We start from the raw sequence: 22203 nt of genomic DNA, 5'->3' as shown, positions 1-22203 counted from the left end.
CGCGGGTCGGAGAGCTGGTTCTCCAGGGTTGCAAGCAGGAGCTCATCTTGGCCGGGTTTGTCTCAGGTGGCGATATCGGGCCGGGCTCTGAGCCTGTCACAGGCCCAGGACTCCCTGGAGGGGAACTGGAGTTTCCTGGGCTCAGGAATGTGAGCGAGGAGAAGCCAGAGCGTCCCCTTTCCCAGAAGGAGCCAGGCCGGGAGCAGGGAAGCACCCCTCCCCATCGCCACGCCGGCCGCACACCTGGGCCCTGGCCCGCCCAGCGGGGTTGCCTGCGGGAGTCTCCCAGGGCCCCGGGCGGCCCCTCCAGGGAGGAATGTGCGCCTCTGGCTGGGTGGGGCAGGTCCACTGGAAAGAAAGCGTCACTGGGTGGTGACCCTTGGCTTGTTCTTGTCGTCGGCCTGCTTGGAGTCACTTTTTCCACCGTGAAGAATGTGGGGTCCGGGGTTTCTAGAACTCTCGGCCTCCTGCTCTCAGAGAACTCGTGTTCTCCCTCGTTGTGCGTTTTTGCTCTCTCTTCTCGCAAGGAGATTCCCCTACTCCCTCCCGCCTTGGCTCCTTTTTAAAGGAAGGAGGAAGGCTACGGCTGACATGTGGATGGAAGTGTTTGCAGATACCTTCCAGGGGATGAGTTAGAACTGGAAGATTTGTTCGGGGAGACCCCGGCCTCCCCCCTGGTTTCTCCCCTTGAAATGTGTTCCCGGGCTCCGTGGTGGGGTACCGCAGTCTCCTGTTGCTTTTGAGTGACCTTTCCCGTATTCTTGGTGGGACTCCATTTAGCTGTTCACAGCTGGAGCCGAGGTTGCCAGCGCAGGGGCTGCAGGAAGATCTGGGGACGATTTGGGGTTGATTCCCCCCATTCCCTTAACAGCTCTTCCTCCTCAGTGCACTGCAGTAGCGACACAGTAGCACACACATCTGGTAAAGGGGAAGGAAATCTGCGGCCCCATAGACCTGCCAGCCTTGTCCGTCCATGGGGCTTCCCAGGCAAGAATGCTGGAGCGGGCTGCCATTCCCTCTCTCCGGGACCTTCCTGACCCAGGGATCGAACCCGCATCTCCTGTGCTGGCAGGCAAGTGCCTTACCACTCAGCTACCAGGGGAGCCTCAAGGAAATCCATACCTTTGTGTTAATTATACAGGCGTTACCCCAAGGGATGTTGTGGGTATGGGTTCCAGACCACTGCAATAAAGGGATCATGGCAATGAAGCAAGTCGCCAGAACTTTTTTTTGGTTTTTCAGTATACATAAAAGTTATGTTTCCACTGTAGTCTATTAAGTGTGCAATAGCATTCTCGAAGCACTATATCAAAAATACTTTATTGCTGAAGAAGAGGTTAGCTATCATCTGATAATGCACAGTTACCACAAAACTTCAGTTTTTTTAAAAACCTGGTATCTGTGAAGGGCAATAAAGCAAAGTGCAGTCAGAGGAGGTCTGCCTGTGTTTGGTGTATGATCTCTAAGTATGTCATGGTTAAGTGATTAGCCTTTTCTTTACATATGGTAAAGGTTACTCCGTGGTGTGCAGCCTTAGGGGTTTTGACAAGTGCGTAGCACCGTGTTTGCCCCACCATTGCCTACAGGGACTCGTTGAATCTCCTGAAACCTTCCCACCTGCTGACCCTTTGTGGTCAGACTCTCCTCTCCATTTCCACCTCCCCCACCCCCACCCCAGCAGCCAACGATTTGTTCTGACCTTATATTTGGTCTTTTCCAGAAGGCCATTGCAAATGGCTTCCTGTACTTACGAAGTGCATTTGAAGGGCAGTCCGCATTGTTTTGTGTATCCATACTTGGCTCTCCTTTTATTGCCGAGTTGTGTAGACCTCTGTATGGATGTACCATGGTTTGTTTCTCTGTTCTTCCATTGAAAGACATGAGGGTTGTTTCCAGTTTGTTTGTTTTTTTAAATTCTGTTCCCAGAATAAAGTGGCTACAAAACTTTGCATATGGGTTTTTGTCTGAACGTCAGTTTTTATGTCTGTCTGGTACAGACTGAGGAGTGGGGTGGCTGGGTCGTGGTAAGTAGGTAAGAATTCAAAGTTAGGATGAAAGTAAATTCAGCTGGTCGCAGCTCACAAAAAGATCTGGCATTGTCAGCTGCAGTTAAGACTTCTCAAGTACACTTTTCGTAGCAAATGCTATCCGAAGACACATGAGAGATGTTCATGATAATAGACCACTCGCTAACGGGATGACAGGCTTTATAACCCAGAACGAATCGGAATTAGCCAAAAGTGGAAACAAGAAACTCCAAGTGGTAAAATAGCCTTTATTTCCCTCGGCAGTTATTCCTGATCTCGTCAGAACCGTTTGGCAGTTTAATTTTTACATTGTCTTCAGGTTCCATAAAGCACCAGCGAGTAACAGAGTTGAAATTTTGGACAGGGGTACGAAATCTTAGCTGTGTCAAGAACTTACCGTTAATTAAAATTTGATTTCTTGACTATCAAAATATTGGTGTTATTTTTCAGCTTTTATGTCTTTTAAAGGGGTGAAAACGTGTAAGTAATCTCAAAGCTATAAAGTAGGGAGATTTTGGAAGCAGATTTTTTTTTTTTTTTAGCAGATAAAATAGTGTTCGAGATCAGGAAGAACAAGTGGACTGAGGTCCTAGTGATGAAGAACAAGGGAAGGGAGCCTGAGACTTGGGGATCAGCATTAATTTGGGGGTTATTTCATCCACAGAGCAGATGTGGTATGTCTCCTAAGCCCTGGACGTTGTGCTAGGCACTGCGAAGATCGAGGGCAAAGGCATCCAGAGAGGAAAAGCTAGTGGGAAGTAGCCCACGGATGCTATGATAGGAATGCGAATGGGCCCCCGGTGCCAAGTTTGCAGGGAGGAGCCCTGGACGAGGTGGCTTCTGAGCCGAGAAGGCCAGTGAGAATGTGTCAGGGAGGCAGCGACTTGGAGGGAGCAGGAGAGCCTGTGGACGCGTGTGGGAAGCCCTGGGGGTGTGGCAGGTGGGGCTGGGGGGCGGGCGGGCGGGGGGGCGCGGGCAATGGCCAGGCTTCTGAAAGCCGTTCTGTACCGTCCACTCCAGGGTGTGCTTCCTTGTGGAGGCAGCAGGGCCAGAGAAAAGACTGTTCATGACAGAGGACCCAGGGCAACCCCGTGAGCGTGGAATGGAGGCTCTTCGGGGTCCAGTGGGGGCCCCGCGGCAGCCGTCCAGTAGAGGGGAGGAGGGCTCCATCCAAGGCATTGCCATGGCGATGGAGTGGTAGGTGGTGACCGTGTCAGGGGCCTGTGTGTGCACGCGCACGTGTGTGTGTTGGGGGGGGGCAGGGAGGATGCTCTCTGAAGTTACTTGTCAGAGGTTACTTCTGGCTCTGAGATTCTGAATTCAGGAGGCAGGAAAGACTGTGGAGGTGGAGCTGCTGGTAGAATGAGTTCAGGTTCGGGGTGTGTTGCCCATGGGGTGTCCCTTGCCTTCTGGATCCATGTGAGCTGGGGGTCTAGATTGGGAGCAGTTAGCACAGGACAGAGCTGATAGAGGAAAGATACGAGAAGGTGTCAGTTTGGGTTGCTAGAAGATAATGGTTTATACAGTAAAAGGCAAAATACATAAACGAAGGGGAGGTAGGGACTGAAGAACTTAGAGACGCGTGCTTCAGAAAGTTGGAGGGCAGCGGGGCAGACCGTGATGTCCGCAGCCTAACACCTGCAGATAGCACCGTCTGTCGTGGTGGCCTGTGCGTAGATTTAAGACTGAGACAACGAGGCGAGCTGAACGCTGTCACCCCCCCCCACCCTGCCTTAGTGCAGGTCAGGAAACTCAGGCAAAGGTCCTGGCCAAGGTCCGCCTGCTCAGAAACAGCGTGCGGCCAGAACTAGAAGTCTGCTCCTCATCCCTGGGCCCTTCTGCCTTGTTGAGGGGGGACCAGGGGAAATCATGGAAGGTGCTTGGGGTTGGGAGGGTCTGTTGGAGACAGGGAAGGGGAGCTGGTGTCGTGAGAAGTCGGAGGCACAGTTCAGGGCCTTTGTCATTAGCCAGGTTTTCCTGACTTCGGTCATCACGGGGAGAAGTCTGTGTCTGCACTGGAGACGCGTGCTGCTAGAAATAGTGTGCTGGGAAGACCTCAGTGCTTCCTTTACTGGGCACTGGGGTGAGGGACAAATTGGGAGAAGGAACGAGGAGGTGTTTTTGTTTTATTTATTCTTCGAAAAGGATAAGAAAATCAGCATAAATTGAAAGTGGTGTTGAGAAAAATCTTTTGTCCTCACAAATAAACACGATTTAAGGAATCTGAATGCTCCTCTACAAACAGGAAGTTCTCAGTTCCGCCTGTTTGAGAATGAGGGGAAGAGCGAATTCTCCCTAATCTAAATCTGGAGACTGAAATAAGTAGTGTTTCTAGACGCACCCAGAGTGGCCTTCTTAGCCGTCCCGCGTATTCCCTGCCCTGCGTCCTCTAGTCGGTGGTCATGAGGGCCCCCAGATGCAGGTTTGCTGTCAGTCGGGTATTACTCCATCTATGCATAATTAGAGGTTCTGAGCATCTTGAAGGATTCATAGAGACCTAAAGGTGAAGACAAGGTGGTGTGGTTCCTGAGCATCTTCTCAAGGCAGCCTTGCCTTTCGGGGAACCACATTCCTGCTGGCTCATGCGGTCTAGTGACAGGTGGTGATTTTGGTCATTTTCTTCTGTGAGGAACAGATTCTTTCTAGGCATCTCAACAGTAAGAATTTTTAAAAAACTTCCAGGTTAGAAAATTCACAGCTCTGTGTTAAAAATAAACAACTACATAGCCGGAAATGCATTAAACATTTATAGTTAGCCTCATTTTCCGCAGTGATCCCAAACTGGGGTGGAGGTGAGGTTCAGCAGGTAGTTAATAGCACGTCCAAAACCAGAACCCACTGCCCTGCAGACTCCTGGCCCAAGGCTGTTGCCATCATTATTTCTTTCTGCAATCCAAAATTAATTGTCTGTGTTTTGATGGTATAGAAGCCACTTTTTATTTATAGTCCTTATATCATGTGAACCTGAAAGCCCGATTTACTGATATGAAGCCCTCACAGGTACCCATCGATAAGCTGGTCCTTCAGTTTTGCTGACACAAGAAGAGTTGGGGAGGTAGTTTGAGGTCTCTGGCTTGAAACTTGATCATGCCTGCATGTATGCTAAATCGTTTCAGTCGTGTCCAGCTGTTTGCCACTGCACGGACTGTAGCCCACCAGGCTCCTCTGTCCATGGGATTCTCCAGGCAGGAATACTGGAGTGAGTTGCCATGCCCTCTTCCAGGGGATCTTCCTGACTCAGGGATGGAGTCCGTGTCACTTAACATCTCTTGCACTGGCAGACGGGTTTGTTACCACTAGCGCCACCTGGGAAAGCCCCCTCAGCAAGTTAACTTAAACTTTGAAACCATACTTTCCTCGAGGGTTGTTTAGGAGATGAGATGCATATGAAGTGCCTAGCAGAGTGCCTGGTGCTCCGTGAGTCCTCCCTAAAGTCTTAGCTGTCCAGTATTCCTGAGCTTCCTGTTTCAGGGGGAGGACCTCATCCCTGACATCTCTTTTCTGTCTGGGTGGTGTTTCTCCTGTTCTGTCTTTTTCTTCCTTTATCGGTAGTGATTTCTGTTTTGAGGTGTGGGGCCTGAAGGCATACAGTGTTTCCTGCCTGGTCTATAGGTTTTGAGTTGCAACTGCCCTATCTGATGAAGAGCGAGGGACATCTCAGCAAGAGTCCCTGTTCTTACTTGGCCTCACGTAACATTTATAGCTGGAAAATCTTGAACGAATTTTGTAGTTACAGTCTTAACACTTCAACTTTGTTCCCACGTAAATTCAGCCCAGTCAGCAAGGGGCTAGCATCTGGGTTGTCTGTCCGTTGGTGTAATTTTCGTCAACCAGCGTTTAAGAACAAACAAAAGTTGGTCGTGAATCTGTGGACGGATGACTCAGACCTCTGTTCCGTCCGTCTCCCCAGCCCTTTGCTGCCCATGTTTGCTTGGCAGTGACCAGGCGGTTGTGTCTTGCACACTGGACCTTGGAGGCGATGGAAGGTGGAGGGGAGCAGGGCTCCTGGGACCTCGCTGTCCGGAGTGGTCCCGTCCCGTTGGCTGGCCCCCACCACTTATGGCTTCTGAGTGCTTGCAGTGTGACCAGTCCTGTTGTGGGGGCTTCCCTGGTGGCTGAGTTAGTACAGTATCTGCCTGCCGTGGAGGAGACCTGGCTTCAGTCCCTGGGTTGGAAAGATCCCCTGGAGAAGGAAATGGCAACCCTCTCCAGTATTCTTGCCTGGAAAATCCCATGAAGTGAGGAGGCTGGCAGGCTACAGTCCATGGGGTCGCAAGAGTCAGACATGACTTAAGTACTAAACCAGCTCCAGTCCTAATTGAGGTGGGCTGTAAGCATAACATATACACAGGGTTTTGAGAACTTAGATAACAAAGAGGAATGTAAAATGTCTCATTAATAGCTTTTTAATATAGACTGTATGTTGAAAGAATGTTTTGGTTGAATAAAACTTATTACTAAAACTTATTTCACACTATCACCCCCCCCAGCCCCAGTCCTTTTCTTGTAAAGATAGAGGGACTTTCCTGGCAGTTGAGTGGTTTAAGACTCAGGGTTTCCACTGCAGGGGGTGCGGGTTTGATCCCTCATGGGGGAGCTAGGATGCCGCATGCTGAGTGGCAAATAAATAAAAAAGTGCAAAAAAAAAAAATAGAAAACTTGCAACTATATATGTGGTTTTCATTCTGTTTCTATCTGATAGTTGGTCTGGGTTGTCGGATGGACAACTAAATAAGTTTAACAGTGCAACTTCCTTGGTGCCCCGCAGTGTTCATATTTACTGATGTTGATTCCTTTCGGTTGAAGAAGATAGGGTGAGAACTACAATAGGGTCTCCTTGCTAGAGAAACTCACTCTTCCCTGGTTTGGGCTCCCTTTCTCTCCCAGACATCCAGTTCATCTCCAGATTACGGGATTTAGACATCCATGCCACACTGCTGTTTGACGGTGGACAGGAAGGAAGCCCGCCGCAGGTTTGCCGTGTGCTGGATGCTTTATACTGACTGTCCCCCGAAAGGTGTAATTAACATCCCCGCTGAGACTTACAGACATTAGGAGACTGGCCGAAGAGGGCAGCGCTGGGTGGGAGACGGACCCCGGCCTTGGAGCAGGGCCCAGCTCGCTCTGCGTTTCTCCCCTGCCTCTCCCCACCTGCTGCTGCTGTCCTGTGCCCCACCCTGCCCCCAGACCCTTCCTGGGTGCCCTTATCATGCAGGTAGGACTAGTGGCATACAGATCACCCTGGGGACCTTGTTAAGATGCAGATAATGATTCCCGAGGGCTGGTGTGGGCCCAGGATCCTGCATTTCTGACCAGCTCCCAGGTGATGCTGGTCTGCTGGCCCGTGGACTGTGCTGAGTCGCAGGGGTCTGTAGTGCACCCCTTGGTTTCAGATCCGCCGTCTCTGCTTCCGAGTCATCTGATGCTCCAAGCCTTGCCCGACTGCGGGAACTCATCGTCACTTTGCATGTGATGCCAGTGAGGGCATTTGGGGTCAGCCCTCATTGTTGGGTCGTGGATGCCCAGCCTGGCATGAGCACTGGTTTCTGGGTACACAGGATTTGCCTGGATACCCAGTGTATTCTTGTTCTCACACAGCCTGCATTACTGAAGCTTCATTCCCTTGACCCCTTGACTGATGAGACAGAGGGAGCTTTACAGAGGGAGCTTTACTGTCAGGATGAGCTCCGGGAGATACATGGCAGGGGTCCCTGTTTGGAGTCACTGTGATGAACGGCGTCAGGTCTTAAGTCAAGATACAAGAGTAACCGCAGGGCTTCCCTGGGGGCTCAGTGCTAAAGAAGCCTCCTGTCCCAGTACAGGTTCCATCCCTGGGTCGGGAAGATCCCCTGGAGCAGGAAGTGGCAACCCACTGCAGTATTCCTGCCTGGGAAATTCCACGGACAGAGGAGCCTGGTGGACTACAGTCCACAGGGTCGCAGAGAGTTGGACGTGACCGAGTGACTAAGTAACAGCCACAGACAGGAATAACCATGCCACGTTTGGTTCAGAGCCCTGGGATCTGACAGGAGGTGGGGACTCAGAGCTGTTAGCAGCTGCTGTTTCTGCCTCCGTGCCTGACGGGGAGTTGGGTGGCTTGTGACTCTCCTTAGAGTGGGAGCCCTAACGAGCCGCCTCCCAGGGTGGTGATGGAGAGCGGCTAACCAGCACAGCTGCCCATCCAGTGCAACGAAGGCACACGCTCTGGAGGCCTTGGGGCCAGATGTCTTGGGGACGCTCACTCCCAGGCCTGAGCCAGAGGAGAGATTGCGTTCCAGTAAGGAGTTTGGTGAATTCCGTGTTTGAGCTGTTGGGACCACAGAACTGTAGCTGGTGTGTTTTAAAATTTGGAAATGGATTAAATTAGTTGTAAGGATGAAATGGTGTCTGTTACATGAGATTCTTGGGCATCCCTGATAGCTCAGTTGGTAAAGAAACCGCCTGCAATGCAGGAGACCCTGGTTTGATTCCTGGGTCGGGAAGATCCGCTGGAGAAGGGAAAGGCTACCCACTCCAGTGTTCTGTCCTGGAGAATTCCATGGACTGTATAGTCCATGGGGTCGCAGAGTCAGACACAGCTGAGCAACTTTCACTGTCACATGAGATACTTTGCCATCCTCATCTCTCTACAAGAAAGCCTCTCATTGCATACAAACTCTAGTTGAGTTTTAGATCTTACCGGACATTTGGAGTCTGAGAGTGCTACGATACGTGAATCCAGCACGTTGCATACGATCTATTACTTCTTGGTTAAATCTGCCAGCTCACGGTTTTGTGCTGAATCCCCGTCTGGGGTGGGGAGAGTGTGTGTCCTGGTATGGCAGCTGTGGCCTCACGTTACCGTGAGGGGAGCAGGGACAGGACTGGGCATTCGGGGCGGGCATGGCCGTGGGGCCCACGCTGGAGAAAAGGGTTGGAACCACGGATGTTGATCTGAGCTGGGGATGAGTTCAGGATGTAGTGGGGTGGTGAGTCAGAGGTCCTCCTGGAGCCTGCCAAGAGTCAGGGTCAAAGACTAGGTGGGCAGATGTGCAGAGAGCGTCAGAAGGCAAAGCGTAGACGACCAGCCCCCTGTGCGGTGAGCGGCCAGGCCCAGCGGAGCACGGCACACAGGCCGCCGGCTGTGAGACACATGAGGGACTCCCCGGGGTCCGGGGTTAAGCATCCGCCTCCAATGCAGAGGGCGCAGGTTTGGTCCCCATCAGGGAAGAACTCGAGTCCCACATACCTCTCGGGGCAGCCAAATAATTTTTTCAGAAAGTAGGAAAGTACAGGACTGCAGGAATTGGGAGACGTGTACGATCTCTGTGCTTGTAGGAGAGCCCTTTGGATGAGCTTTGCCGTGATTCACTGTCTTCAGAAAATAGCTTACCTGTAAGTGAACTGAATTTGTGTCCCTAAGTTTTTGACACTATTATTGTCTGATACACTCACTTGACTTCTAAAGGTAGAAACAGGAGGAAATAGGCAAATGAAGAAACGTCGTGTGGAAGTAGAGGTTCCAATAAAGATAAACTTTGGGTGAAATTCTGAAAAATACAGAGGGATGAAGTTTTGCAGAAAGGGAAAGAAGATCCAAGGTAGGAGACGATGAGAAGGCGTAGGACTTGGCTGGAGAAGGACGTCCATGCGGCGGACACCGGGAAGCATCTTCAGGCAGAGCCAGATTCTGAGGCAGGAAGTGACTCAACCTGGGCTGGGAGGGAGAGAGCTGGCGGGTGAGTCGGCCACTTTGGGGAAAGGGCGTCTCTCTGGAGCCACTCTGGATCTCCGAGTCGTTAGGACTCACAGCAACCCTGACAAGCCGGTGCCTTCACCCACGTCAGGCCTGAGGCACTTCTTGCGCCGAGAGGGAACAGCCACGCGAAGCCGTGTTCATACCTGGTCTTCTGGGCCGGACAGCTATAGCGTCACGTTCTTCAGCTTAGCGGCCGAGGTGTGTGAGCTCTTGAGTGTGGAGAGTCAATCTTTGTTTTCTCTTTACTCAAAAATCACAAAAACAGTACGTTTAGTTATCAGAATTTGCTCCATAAACACCCAGCACCTGCTGTGAGAAGACTGGCTGGAGGGCTGGAGGAGCTGTCCAAGCCTAATTTCAGGGTCTCGCCTGGGTGTGTCGCTGCGTGTCTGAGGGCGCTGCTAGTGTGTGTGTGTGTGTGTGTGAGTGTGTGAGTGTGTGTGTCTGAGGGCGCTCCTAGTGTGTGTGTGTGTGTGTGTGATGTGAGTGTGTATGTCTGAGGGCGCTCCTAGTGTGTGTGTGTTTGTGTGTGATGTGAGTGTGCGTGTCTGAGGGCGCTCCTAGTGTGTGTGTGTGTGTGAGTGCGTGTCTGAGGGTGCTCCTAGTGTGTGTGTGTCTGTGTGTGTGTGTGTGCGTGTCTGAGGGTGCTCCTAGTGTGTGTGTGTGTGTGTCTGTGTGTGTGTGTGTGCGTGTCTGAGGGTGCTCCTAGTGTGTGTGTGTGTGTGTGTCTGTGTGTGTGTGTGTGTGTGTCTGAGGGTGCTTCTAGGTAGGGGTGTGTGTGTGTGATGTGTGCGTGTGAGTGTGTCTGAGGGTGCTCCTAGTGTGTGTGTGTGTGTGTCTGTGTGTGTGTGTGTGCGTGTCTGAGGGTGCTCCTAGTGTGTGTGTGTGTGTGTGTCTGTGTGTGTGTGTGTGTGTGTCTGAGGGTGCTTCTAGGTAGGGGTGTGTGTGTGTGATGTGTGCGTGTGAGTGTGTCTGAGGGTGCTCCTAGTGTGTGTGTGTGTGTGAGTGTGTCTGAGGGCGCTCCTAGTGTGTTTGTGTGTGTGTGTGCACGCGTGCGTGTCTGAGGGCGCTCCTAGTGTGTGTGTGTGTGTGTGTGAGTGTGAGTGTGTCTGAGGGCGCTCCTAGTGTGTGTGTGTGTGTGAGTGTGAGTGTGTCTGAGGGCGCTCCTAGTGTGTGTGTGTGTGTGTGTGTGCGCACGCGTGTTCGTGTCTGAGGGCGCTCCTAGTGTGTGTGTGTGTGTGTGTGAGTGTGAGTGTGTCTGAGGGTGCTGCTAGTGTGCGTGAGTGTGAGTGTGTCTGAGGGCGCTCCTAGTGTGTGTGTGTGTGTTTGTGTGTGTGTGTGAGTGTGAGTGTGTCTGAGGGCACTCCTAGTGTGTGTGTGTGAGTGTGTGAGTGTGAGTGTGAGTGTGTCTGAGGGCGCTCCTAGTGTGTGTGTGTGTATGTGTGTGAGTGTGTCTGAGGGCGCTCCTAGTGTGTGTGTGTGTGTGTGTGTGTCTGAGGGCGCTCCTAGTGTGTGTGTGTGTGTCTGAGGGCGCTCCTAGTGTGTGTGTGTGAGTGTGAGTGTGTCTGGGGGCGCTCCTAGTGTGTGTGTGTGTGTGTGTGTGTGTGTGTGTGTGTCTGAGGGCGCTCCTAGTGTGTGTGTGTGTGTGTGTGTGTGTGAGTGAGTGTGTGTGTGTCTGAGGGCGCTCCTAGTGTGTGTGTGTGTGTGTGTGTGTGTGTGTGTGTGTGTGTGAGTGAGTGTGTGTGTGTGTGTGTGTGAGTGTGTCTGGGGGCGCTCCTAGTGTGTGTGTGTGTGTGTGTGTGTGAGTGAGTGTGTGTGTGTCTGAGGGCGCTCTTTGTGTGTGTGTGTGTGTGTGTCTGAGGGCGCTCCTAGTGTGTGTGTGTGTGAGTGTGTCTGAGGGCACTCCTAGTGTGTTTGTGTGTGTGTGTGCACGCATGCGTGTCTGAGGGCGCTCCTAGTGTGTGTGTGTGTGAGTGTGTGTCTGAGGGTGCTCCTAGTGTGTGTGTGAGTGTGAGTGTGTCTGAGGGCACTCCTAGTGTGTATGTGTGTGTGTGTGTGTGAGTGTGTCTGAGGGCGCTCCTAGTGTGTGTGTGAGTGTGAGTGTGTCTGAGGGCACTCCTAGGTAGGGGTGTGTGTGTGTGTGCGTGTCTGAGGGCGCTCCTAGTGTGTGTGTGTGTGTGTGTGTGCGTGCGTGTGTGTCTGAGGGCGCTCCTAGGTAGGGGTGTGTGTGTGCGCGTGTGAGTGTGTCTGAGGGCGCTCCTAGTGTGTGTGTGTGTGTGTGTGTGTGTGTGTCTGAGGGAGCTCCTAGGTAGGGGCGTGTGTGTGTGTGATGTGAGTGTGTGTGTTTCTGAGGGTGCTCCTAGGAAGGGGTGTGCGTGTGTGTGTGAGTGTGTCTGAGGGTTCTCCTAGGTAGGGGCGTGTGTGTGTGTGATGTGAGTGTGTGTGTGGTGCGTGTCTGAGGGTGCTCCTAGGAAGGGGTGTGTGTGAGTGTGAGTGTGTCTGAGGATGCTCCTAGGTAGGGGTGTGTGTGTGTGTGTGTGCGTGTCTGAGGGCGCTCCTAGTGTGTGTGTGTGTGAGTGTGTCTGAGGGCGCTCCTAGTGTGTGTGTGTGTGTATGTGTGTGTGTGAGTGTGTCTGAGGGCGCTCCTAGTGTGTGTGTGTGTGTGTGTCTGAGGGCGCTCCTAGTGTGTGTGTGTGTGTGTGTGCGTGTGAGTGTGTCTGAGGGCGCTCCTAGGTAGGGGTGTGTGTGTGTGTGCGTGTGTGCATGTCTGAAGGTGCTCCTAGGTAGGGGCGTGTGTGTGTCTGAGGGTGCTCCTAGGTAGGGGTGTGTGTGTGTGATGTGAGTGTGTGTGTGTCTGAGGGTGCTCCTAGGTAGGGGCGTGTGTGTGTCTGAGGGCGCTCCTAGGTAGGGGTGTGTGTGTGTGTGCGTGTGTGCATGTCTGAAGGTGCTCCTAGGTAGGGGCGTGTGTGTGTCTGAGGGTGCTCCTAGGTAGGGGTGTGTGTGTGTGATGTGAGTGTGTGTGTGTCTGAGGGTGCTCCTAGGTAGGGGCGTGTGTGTGTCTGAGGGTGCTCCTAGGTAGGGGTGTGTGTGTGTGTGATGTGAGTGTGTGTGTGTCTGAGGGTGCTCCTAGGTAGGGGTGTGTGTGTGTGCGTGTGTGTGATGGGAGTGTGTAAATGTTTCAGGTCCCTCATGCATGTCTGTCCATTTGGCAAAATGCAGTCTGGTTCGGCTGTCCAGCGTTAATTTGGGGAAAGCTGAGACACAGTTTAGCACTGGAGCAGTAATACTGATTAGGCTTGGCTGGTTTTGATTTAGATGACTCGCAGGTTTTTTTAAATTCTTTTCCTGCTAATCTTGGGCAGTAGGTTACGTTGCCCTCTGTTGGTGTTTCAGCTTTAGCTGTCCCTTCTTTGGTTACACACTGCCTTGGTTTCAGGTTGTTGAGGATGGGAAGTTTCTGTTCTGCCTCTGTTGTGCTGTCTAGACCTTGCTGGGCTGCTTTTCTGTAAGAAGGCAGTTAAGTGAAGGATGCTTATTATTAAGACATGTGTATGCGTGCCAAGTCGCTCAGTCATGTCTAACTCTGTGCGACCCCCATGGACTCTAACCAGCAGGCTTCGCTGTGCATGGGATTCTCCAGGCAAGAACACTGCAGTGGGTTGCCATTCCCTCCTCCAGGGGATCATGCCAATCTAGGGATTGAACCTATCATTTGATCCACCAGGAAAGCCCCAGAAGTATAACTGACCTCTTGTGACTGCAAAATTTGATTAAACTTTGTTTAAAAATGCCCCAGGGACGTCTCAGTCTGAAAACGTCCAGCATCCAATAAGCTTGGGCAATGCTTCCAGCTTGGACATTGGATCCCTGTGATGAAGTTTCACGCCAGAAATTCACATCAGCACTTAAAAGTTCAGAGAAGCCTTGGGAGAAGAAAGATATGTGTGTATATGTTTAATCCAGCACTTCCCAAATCCCTACACTGCAGAATCCCTGCTTTCCCCTATTTGGTGGAAAATTGTGTAACAGGAGCTCTCCTGCATGACCATTATTCTGATCTCTTGATTGTCTTTGGTGAAATTGGTGAAAAATGCAGGAGGACCTCATGAGAAATACAGAGAGCATCCTCCTCCTCTTCTATAACCTAGTGTTGGACAGCTTGATACCCTTCATTCTCCTTGGTGTGTGTTTTCTGTTTTCTCTCTACTCCAGAAAGAGAACTTTTAAGTGAGTTTGCTTTTAAACGTCAGTAGACATGCTGTGAACGATCACCTTGGGGGATGCTCTTAGTCATGTCTTACAGATGAAAGCCCTACTTTTCCTAAATCTAAAAATGCCTCAGGTGAGTTTGGTGTCCAGCGAGACAAGGTGGTGGCCTCATTTTGGAATTCTGGACCAGCTGTGATAAGCCCGTGGGCAGCCCTTGGTCTGCAGGCTTCCTCAGGTGGTGGGGGGGGGGAAGGGGCTGGGGGGGGACGCCTGAGGGAGCAAGTTTACGGTTTGATTTTTTATTTTTGTTTGTTCGGCTGTGCCAGGTGTTAGTGGGGGCACACGGATCTCCAGTCCTCACTGCATCGTGTGGGAGCTGCTTCCCTGACCAGGGATGGAACCCAGGCCCGCGCACTGCAGCACCGGGCCTTGGGCCTGGTACCACGGGGGAGTCCCGAGCCGGTTTATTGGGATCTCAGGAGGGCTCGGTCCCGGAGGGAGGGGAACACGTGGCAAGGGGAAAGCCGGTTCACGGAGGGCAGGGCTTCGCAGCCTCGGCCCTGGCGAGCCTGAGGGCCGTCCCATGCAGTATAGGATGTTCAGCGTCTGGCTGCTCACTCCCTTCCCCGCTGGATGCCAGGAGCACTCCTTACCCCACTTGAGGTTGTGCCAGCAAGAAATGTCTCTGGACATTGCTAAATTTCTGTAGCCGTGGAGGAGGAGCAAAATCACCCCCGTTGAGAACCAGCGACTCAGAACCTGGTCGCCTGGACCATTCTTTGAAACTTGGGTAGTGAAGATTCTGAAAGAAAGACTTGCAGTGCGAGTGGCTGGACTGTACCTTCCCGGAAAAGAGCGGGGTGCTGTCAGCTCCCCGAGCTCCCCTGCATGTCTTCTGAGGCCGCGAGTCTCAAAAATGTTTGCCAATAGTTTTAAGTTTAGTATTTGAAAAAGTTTCTGGTTAAACGAATACGAAACAGCAGAAAGCAAAGCGGCTGGTTTGACGGGAGCATTTCAGGGACAAACTTCTGTACTGGATGTAGGATTTTTGTACAAAAATCTAGAAGGATTATTCAGGTGACAAAGGAAAAGTGCTTTGAGGTTCTCCTGTGTGTAGTCGAAATATCACCTCTGATGTAGAAAATCTATACTTTGCTTCAAGCTGGAATTATAGAGATGTTACTGAGAAGTGTGGCATTTATAAAATGCCAAATGAATGCTTCGAACCCCTTCTGTGAGTTTTTCTCTTAAACGGGGATCCTTTGTTTTTAGACATGGGTGTGTACGTGATTTCTTAGTTTTGAAATACTGAAATCCACCAGACTCGAGTATTTTATATCCAACTAATAGCGAAGAAATTTAGACTCCCCCCCCCCTCCTTGCTTTCTCATCATTGAAACTCTTTGAATAACTCACTCCAAGGAGAGGCTGTAATGAGTTTTCCTGAAGTTTATTAAGGGTGACAGATTTAGCCCAGACCCTTTCAGTATTTTTATAAGCTCACTGACATGTTAGTGAACTGCTGGCCCAGGGGCCTTTGAGTTAAAAGAATGTGGTACATCCAGTGGGAAATAGAGCTCTTGCAAAAGGACCTTTGACAGAATTGCCAAGGTTGGTGATGCTGACTGCCCTTGAGTTCATAGGAAATTTAAACTTTCATCTACTTCCCCGTAGATAGGTGATCTTGAAAGTGCTTAGGTGGATGAACTTTGAGAAACATTGTGTCCCTACCTTCCATCCCCTGCCCTTTCTGGATTCAAGCGTCAGATGTTTAGTGTGACTCCTAAGCCTTTCTGTGAATTTTCTTTATCTATAAATTTTACATGTTTATGTATAAATGTATAAAATGCAGTATGCTGGTTTTACATATCATGTAAAATGCAATACTTATTTTTTTCTTTTTAGTTTTAATGTAGTTTATATATTGTTTTAGGACCCGATTTCCCCCTCCATTAAAAAGAGTGTGCTGTCAACAATGTGAATATACTTCAAACTATTTTTAAGAAAGTTTGATTTATTTATGGCTGCGTTGGGTCTTTATTCCTGCGCGTGGTCTTTCTCTAGCTGGGGAGAGCGCAGGCTTCTGGTTTCGTCGGCTTTTGTTGCAGAGTCCGGGCTCTGTGGTGAGGGAAGGGCTTCGTGACTGTGGCTTGCGGACTTGGTAGCCCTGTGACGTGTGGGATCTTCCCATACCAGGTGTTGAACCTGTGTCTCCTGCATTGCGAGATGAATTCTTAACCACTGGACCCCCAGAGAAAGCCCTACTTAACACTATTGGACTGTACATTTCAAAATGGCTGAGATGGCAGGCTTCACATTACGTGTATTTCACCACAATTAAAAAAAAAAGAGGTACCACAATTGACATGATCATCGTCCTGCTGATGGACATTTCTGGGCTTCCCAGTGTTTTGCTATATTTATGAATAACTCTGCCCCAGACATTTTCATGCAGATGCCCCTCACTTGGGATGATTTATTCCTTTGGTTTAAAACCTTGCTCCTGTGCCTTGAAATCAGTGACTTGTTTTCCAGGTTTAACAACTAGGATTCTTGCCCATTTTTTTCTTGGGAGTAACTAAGGAAAGAGCAGGTTTTTCCTCTGGAGTTTAAAAAATTTCTTGGTTGTGAGAGTGCTGTTGGAGAGTCTCATGGTGTGTAATCTTCTTAGCTGAAGGTTTTCTTTCATTCAATTTTGGGGGTGTCCAGGTAAGCACTTGCCCTGAGCGCCTGTTTACTTTGCACCAGATAGCTGCGGAGATGGTCAGCTCGGGAGATGACCTGGTGCCCAGAGGCATTCCTGGAGGAGAAATGAAGGCCAGGCCTCAGGAAGACCAGATGACCGACTTTTGATAAGTGGGTTTGGCCAGCCGGTTAGGCGGCTTACTCCTGCAATACCGTGGTCTGGGCAGACCTGAGCCGGCTCTTCTGAACCAGCGCTTGGTATCTGGTCAGCCCTGACTTCTGCTTCAGGTTTTTCCCCCCAGAGAGCCATCATTTTGAAATGCTAACCTGAAGCAGCCCTACCTTTTGAATTTACATTCTGCTTTCTAAAGAAAAACACAGGGGCAGGTATTTTTGGAAGCTTTGTATATTCAGTAAGTAGATATTCCCACCCTTTGAGAACCTTATTAGCACTCATGGCAAGTCAGCACAGTTCTATTTTTGACTCTCAAGCAAGGGAAAGAAAACATCGGTCATGTGGATTGACGGGAGTTGCTTAATTTGGGTACAGTCTGCGGCAGGTTCAGTCACGGGGCGAGCCAGCACCCTCCCCGACACAAAGTCTCCCTCGCCGTGTGTCCAGGAGGTGAGCTGGTGCCAAAGAGGGACGTGGACCGGTCCCCCGTCCCCTCCCACCCGGCGCTCGGCAAAACCCACAGGCCCTGCAGGGCCCCAGGCCCGGGCACGCAGGAGCCTCGGCCTTGGGGACGTGCCGGTCGTGGGGAGACTGTCCGTTCCCAGATCCCAGGACCACGCCGAGCCGGGGTGAGCGGTGGTTCCTCCCACTTCCTGAGGAAGTGACTGGGGCCCTGGAGAAGGCTGCTTTCTCCAGGACTCCCCCCGGGAGGAGGGACAGGACATGCAAATTGACCGTCCTCTGAGGGAACAGGGGCTTTGAAAGGAAAGGAGCCCGCCGTGGACGACCTTTCTGTCCGTTCCCTTTGGTCTTCTCACGCTTCGCTTTCAGAAATTGTTTCCTAACTGCTCTGCCCTCTGCCTGTCTTTCCGTGGATGTTCTGCCCCCGCTAAACAGAACGCGCAGAGGCGGACCCTGCCTTCCGCAGAGGGTTTTCAGGGCTGAGGCTCTGAGTGATGAGAACGCAAAGGCGTTTTAAAGGGGTGCAGTTGCTTGAATAATAAAACACCATCTTCACAGGCTATTTAATTTTCTGCCGGGATAAAATTCCTAGGGACTTGTCAATAAAGGAAGATGTGGAAAATGGGGGCCTTCTGGACCATTTTAGCAAACTGCGAATGCGGTCAAATATGAAACCAGTCGACTCCTCGTGAGAGGAAAGCGCCACTTGCAATGTATCCTGTCACGGCGTAACATCACTTACTTTACGATTTTGTGTATATGAAATAGAATATCTTCATCTGGAGTGTTTTTTTCTTTTCTCGATGGTTATCTGATTCAGGCTTTTCCCTTCTCTCTTCGTCTTTAGCCTATTGTGAACCATATTTGCTTTCCTTGATGTTTGCTTCCTTCTTCCCGAGCACTTAGACAACACTTAGAGCTGAAAGCTGAGCACTGAGGCGGAGGTGAATAAACTCCTGGCTCCCCGTGTCCAGGCGGGTGTCATGTAGAAAGAAGTGTGCCTGTCAGGGTGGGCCTTCATCCAGCGAGCTGTGTCTGTCTTTTGTCTTTTCTCCATGTTGCTTTTATTTTCATACCTGTTTTTTAATTTTTTCTATAAAATGCAGTGATTGAGAACAACGTCTCATAAACTTGTGCTTTCAACCTGAAAGGGCATCCCCCAGACTGGAGCAGGCGCTTCAGGAAATCAGCTCCCAGGTAAAATGTAGCACCCGACTCAATGCCCCACAGTTGTCACCAGAGCTTATCCAGACATTCCTGTGCCTCGGGCTTCCACATTCTTCCCTGCGATTTTCTTCACCAGAGGGGTGGTTATTACCTCTTTTTAATGACTTCTAGTTATTTATTTAATTTTGACCTTTAACCGCACCTGGTAATCTGCTTGCTAAAATCTCCGTGACTCTGAATTAACATAAAGGAATTCTGCTCCCCCTCTCCTTGTCTTTTTTGAGAACTGTAAGATGTCCTCTGTACTTTAAAATGTACATTGAACATCCCTGCCCACTCCCGTCCTGACTGAATGTTTTCGTGCTCACGTCCTGTCCCTCTCCGTCTGTCTCTCTGTTCAGCCCTTTTCTCTCATCCTCCCCTTCCCTCCTTTTTCCTGGGCCCTCTCCCTCCTCATAGGTAAAGCGCTCCTCCTTTCCTTTTTAGATGGACCTGGGACCTTGGTACTTAACGAATATTTTAAAAATCACCAGATAAAACGGGATTATGCTTTATAAGTGGGGTTTTAAAGTTCTCTACAATTTGATTTTGGTCTATGTTTTGCATACACCTTTAAAGACTTTTTACTTAAAATATGAATTTGTCTATACCAAGTCTGACCAGAGGCACCTTAGAAGGTTGACCAGCTGTCTCGTTCTGTCTTTCTGACCAGCCCTATTTATTGTCCACCATACCATTTTCTGCCTCATGCCGGCACGCTAGGATTCTGAGTGCCAGCCTGCGCCAGCTTGCCCTTCCTCCTGAGGCTCAGTGAACTCCTCGGTTCCTACTTTCCTGGTCTTGGGGAAAGGAGTTGACTGCTTGCAGATTTCCTTCAGGCCAAGATCCTTTAGGACAGTGAAAGTAAAAGATTACTAAAAAATCAGGCATATGGGTAAATATGGGTGCTTATCCCTGGGTCGGGAAGATCCCCTGGAGGAGGGCACGGCAACCCAGTCCAGTGTTCTTGCCTGGAGAATCCCATGGACAGAGGAGCCTGGCGGGATATGGTCTATGGGGTCGCAAAGAGTCGAACACGACTGATCTTAATGACTAAACTATCCGTAGGCAGGCCTAGGTTACTGTGAAGTCAAGGGTAGTCTCCTGATAGATGGATGACAGAAACTGTTCTTTGAGACATGGTGAACATAAGGATTATGGTTTTAGAGCATGTGTAGATTATTTTAATGTCTCCATCTCCCTTATCTTTTACTTTCTCACATGAGTTAAAAATGTTATCTTTAGAATTTTAAAGCAAATGGGTGAAACTCAGCACTGTACATCTTAAAGGTTATTTTTTGAAGTGTTCTTATTTTGGCAAGAATTCTTGAAGAAAGGTTTCTCTCGCACTTCCTTGCTTTGGCAAGATCTTCTTGGAATAGATCACAGTCTGTATTTAACAGGGTACCCCTGAACAGATGTATGTGTAGAATTAGCATGGACGTGTGTCTGTGACATGGTGGAAACATGTATTGACATGGGAAGATGTCTGATACGTTGTCAAACGTAAAAAAAAAGCCTATTTTGTTAAAATTATATATGTGTATTTATATATTTATGGTTATGTATGCATTTAGAAGTCTGTGTCTCAAATGTTATTAGTGATCCAGTGGGTCTCCTGGAGACTTTTACTTTCACTTGCTTATTCGTCTTCTTTTTTTTTTTTTTTTTAAGAGTATTGGCATATACTACTCTGATAAGAAAAATGTTTTAAAACCCCAGGAATGAAAGAGAGGCATTTTAAGTAAATGGCAGCCTGTTGTCTGAATAAAGCTCTTTCAAATATGCTACCTGAGCATTCGAGTTAAGAGTGATTCTAATGAAGCCGTAATGATGTTCACATAGAGATTGTGAACCTAAGAGGTTGTGTTGGCTGGAAGGTCCCTGAGTGGGGGGTAAAAGAGACAGGAAGTCGCATGCTATTTGCGTGTGTGTTAGTCTGTCAGTTGTGTCCGACTCTGTGACCCCACGGACTGTAGCCTGCCAGGCTCCTCTGTCCATGGGCTTCTCCAGGCCCCTCTGTCCATGGGATTCTCCAGGCTCCTCTGTCCATGGGCTTCTCCAGGCCCCTCTGTCCATGGGATTCTCCAGGCCCCTCTGTCCATGGGCTTCTCCAGGCTCCTCTGTCCATGGGCTTCTCCAGGCCCCTCCGTCCCTGGGCTTCTCCAGGCCCCTCTGTCCATGGGATTCTCCAGGCCCCTCCGTCCATGGGCTTCTCCAGGCCCCTCTGTCCATGGGATTCTCCAGGCCCCTCTGTCCATGGGCTTCTCCAGGCTCCTCTGTCCATGGGCTTCTCCAGGCCGGAATCCTGGAGTGGGTTCCTGTTTCCTCCTCCAGGGGATCTTCCCGACCCTGGGATTGAACCCAGGTCTGCACTGCAGGTAGGTTCTTCGCTGTTTGAGCCGCCCGGGAAGCCCTCAGACGCTGTTATTGCAGCAGAAATCACGCAGGGGGACTCAAGGCTCTGCTGGATGAAATGACGGGGTTCTTGCTGTATCGTTTCTGTAGTGTTCATTACACAGAAAGTCTTAAGGAATGCTTGTCAGTAAACTGAGAGCAAATGGGTTATTCTCTGCTGTCGAATCAGCAATTTCTAATTTTGTACTTCAAAGGAAAAAAAAAATTTAGAAATTTCTCATTACTGTTAGACATCAGTGCTTCTTTTCCCACTGTGGAGTAAGCTAACAACTTTCAGAGACCAAGTAATTAGGAAGCTGTATACATTTTTGGACCAAAGCACATATGACTTCATGTATTAGAACTGCTTGCAGACCTAGCTGACCTGTGAAATGGTTGGCTTCAGTCTTTTGTTTATGTTGCAAGGGCTTGGCCTGTGCATCTCCTGTGTGGAGGGAAGGCAGAGAGAGCGGTGATTGTGTGGGGCAGAATGATGGCACTGTTTCAGCCCGACCGTGGGTCAGCTGCAAAAGACTGCAGAACGCCCTCATCCTTCGGGAAAGCTATCAGAACGTTCACAGGATTTGTTGTGGCTTTGTCCTTGTCCTGTGTTCACGGCCGCGGTGGTGCGCTAGGAGACCCATTTCCTCTGGCTCCAAATACAGGCCGCCTGGAGGAGGAGGAGGTGGTCAGGGCCCCCCGCTGCCTTGCCTGTACCTTGTAATGGGTCCCCGTCCTTCTTGCTCTCTCTCCAGCATTTGTCTTCTCTGTCAGTGCTTCTTGTAAAGAAGCATAAATACATGATTTTTTTCATTGTGGAAAGCCTTCTGTCTAGGAAGCGCTTAAACAATAAAATAAATGAAAATAATATTCTCATTAATCAAATCCGATAAACTGTGGCTCGCACTGGGTATTAATTTGCGAGGCTCTAAGACTGTTGACCTCCTTACTCTTCCCAGCAGAGTTAATTACTCATTTGCCTTTCCCGCAGTTTGGATCTGCCCTTGACTCACTGCGTTGTCAGGCACTTCTTGACTCGTTACAATCAGAACTAGCCTATCACTATTTTTCTAGATATTCTGGAGGTTTTATACAGGTTAATGTTGTGGCCCCACCTGGAATATTTTAGACGTTAAGATACATTAAAGTTTGGGTGGGGGAAGTTTGGAATCAGAAGAGTGCACTGTAGGACTTGGAGAAGACAGCGTCCCACGAGAAAGGCCAGGAGAAGTGGTAACTGACTTTCTCCTTCTTGCCTAACATCCCCGTGGCTCAGGACCCAGTGAGCAGAGGCTCCGACTGGG

The 22203-nt window shown here is 50.1% G+C and overlaps 1 protein-coding gene across 1 annotated transcript in view; it reads left to right on the top strand.

The window, feature by feature from the left end:
• Positions 1-22203, top strand: part of ZNF532 (zinc finger protein 532) — a 115124-nt gene that overhangs the window by 3765 nt on the left and 89156 nt on the right.

This window comes from Odocoileus virginianus, chromosome 22 (genome assembly GCF_023699985.2).
Source record: "Odocoileus virginianus isolate 20LAN1187 ecotype Illinois chromosome 22, Ovbor_1.2, whole genome shotgun sequence".
In the NCBI taxonomy this organism is placed as follows: Eukaryota; Metazoa; Chordata; class Mammalia; order Artiodactyla; family Cervidae; genus Odocoileus; species Odocoileus virginianus.
This window is presented reverse-complemented; position numbering and strand designations above follow the sequence as displayed.